At 46.4% G+C, this 2500-nt stretch overlaps 1 protein-coding gene across 1 annotated transcript in view; it reads left to right on the top strand.

The window, feature by feature from the left end:
* Positions 1 to 2500, top strand: part of gys1 (glycogen synthase 1 (muscle)) — a gene marked incomplete at its 5' end in the record, with an annotated part of 20996 nt that overhangs the window by 12631 nt on the left and 5865 nt on the right.

Below are 2500 nucleotides of genomic sequence, written 5' to 3'. Positions count from 1 at the left end.
CAAATATACTGCAGGAGTACTGCAAATATACTGCAGGAATACTGCAAATATACTGCAGGAATACTGCAAAAATACTGCAGATATACTGCAGATATACTGCAGATATACTGCAGGAAATACTGCAAATATACTACAGAAATAAATATACTGCAGGAATACTGCTGGAATACTGCAGGAATACTGCAAAAATACTGCAGATATACTGCAGATATACTGCAGAAATACTGCAGATATACTGCAAAAATACTGCAGATATACTGCAAAAATACTGCAGGAATACTACAGAGATACTGCAGAAATACTGCAAATATACTACAGAAATAAATATGCTGCAAATATACTGCAGGAATACTGCAGGAATACTGCAAATTTACTGCAGGAATACTGCATAGATACTGCAGAAATACTGCAGGAATATACTGCAGAAATAGTGCAGGAATATTGCAAATAGGGTGACTATTCAGGGATTGTAATGGGGTGATGGTTGAGGGATTGTAATGGGGTGACAGTGTGGGATTGTAATGGGGTGACAGTGTGGGATTGTAATGGGGTGACAGTGTGGGATTGTAATGGGGTGACAGTGTGGGATTGTAATGGGGTGATGGTTGTGGGATTGTAATGGGGTGATGGTTGAGGGATTGTAATGGGGTGATGGTTGTGGGATTGTAATGGGATGACAGTGTGGGATTGTAATGGGGTGACAGTGTGGGATTGTAATGGGGTGATGGTTGTGGGATTGTAATGGGGTGACAGTGAGGGATTGTAATGGGGTGATGGTTGAGGGATTGTAATGGGGTGACAGTGTGGGATTGTAATGGGGTGATGGTTGTGGGATTGTAATGGGGTGACAGTGTGGGATTGTAATGGGGTGACAGTGTGGGATTGTAATGGGGTGACAGTGTGGGATTGTAATGGGGTGACAGTGTGGGATTGTAATGGGGTGATGGTTGAGGGATTGTAATGGGGTGATGGTTGTGGGATTGTAATGGGATGACAGTGTGGGATTGTAATGGGGTGACGTTTGTGGGATTGTAATGGGGTGATGGTTGTGGGATTGTAATGGGGTGATGGTTGTGGGATTGTAATGGGGTGACAGTGTGGGATTGTAATGGGGTGATGGTTGTGGGATTGTAATGGGGTGATGGTTGAGGGATTGTAATGGGGTGACAGTGAGGGATTGTAATGGGGTGATGGTTGTGGGATTGTAATGGGGTGACAGTGTGGGATTGTAATGGGGTGACAGTGTGGGATTGTAATGGGGTGATGGTTGAGGGATTGTAATGGGGTGACAGTGAGGGATTGTAATGGGGTGATGGTTGTGGGATTGTAATGGGGTGATGGTTGAGGGATTGTAATGGGGTGACAGTGTGGGATTGTAATGGGGTGATGGTTGTGGGATTGTAATGGGGTGACAGTGTGGGATTGTAATGGGGTGATGGTTGAGGGATTGTAATGGGGTGATGGTTGTGGGATTGTAATGGGGTGATGGTTGTGGGATTGTAATGGGGTGATGGTTGAGGGATTGTAATGGGGTGACAGTGTGGGATTGTAATGGGGTGATGGTTGTGGGATTGTAATGGGGTGATGGTTGAGGGATTGTAATGGGGTGACAGTGAGGGATTGTAATGGGGTGATGGTTGTGGGATTGTAATGGGGTGACAGTGAGGGATTGTAATGGGGTGATGGTTGAGGGATTGTAATGGGGTGATGGTTGTGGGATTGTAATGGGGTGATGGTTGTGGGATTGTAATGGGGTGACAGTGTGGGATTGTAATGGGGTGATGGTTGTGGGATTGTAATGGGGTGACGGTTGTGGGATTGTAATGGGGTGACGGTTGAGGGATTGTAATGGGGTGACGGTTGAGGGATTGTAATGGGGTGACGGTTGTGGGATTGTAATGGGGTGACGGTTGTGGGATTGTAATGGGGTGATGTTGAGGGATTGTAATGGGGTGACAGTGTGGGATTGTAATGGGGTGACGGTTGAGGGATTGTAATGGGGTGACAGTGTGGGATTGTAATGGGGTGATGGTTGAGGGATTGTAATGGGGTGATGGTTGTGGGATTGTAATGGGATGACAGTGTGGGATTGTAATGGGGTGACAGTGTGGGATTGTAATGGGGTGATGGTTGTGGGATTGTAATGGGGTGACAGTGAGGGATTGTAATGGGGTGATGGTTGAGGGATTGTAATGGGGTGACAGTGTGGGATTGTAATGGGGTGATGGTTGTGGGATTGTAATGGGGTGACAGTGTGGGATTGTAATGGGGTGACAGTGTGGGATTGTAATGGGGTGATGGTTGTGGGATTCTAATGGGGTGACAGTGTGGGATTGTAATGGGGTGACGTTTGTGGGATTGTAATGGGGTGATGGTTGTGGGATTGTAATGGGGTGATGGTTGTGGGATTGTAATGGGGTGACAGTGTGGGATTGTAATGGGGTGATGGTTGTGGGATTGTAATGGGGTGATGGTTGAGGGATTGTAATGGGGTGACAGT

The sequence above is a fragment of the Acipenser ruthenus genome, unplaced genomic scaffold (assembly GCF_902713425.1).
Source record: "Acipenser ruthenus unplaced genomic scaffold, fAciRut3.2 maternal haplotype, whole genome shotgun sequence".
Lineage (NCBI taxonomy): Eukaryota > Metazoa > Chordata > Actinopteri > Acipenseriformes > Acipenseridae > Acipenser > Acipenser ruthenus.
The sequence above is the reverse complement of the archived record's forward strand: the minus strand, read 5'-3'. Positions and strand labels throughout refer to the sequence as shown.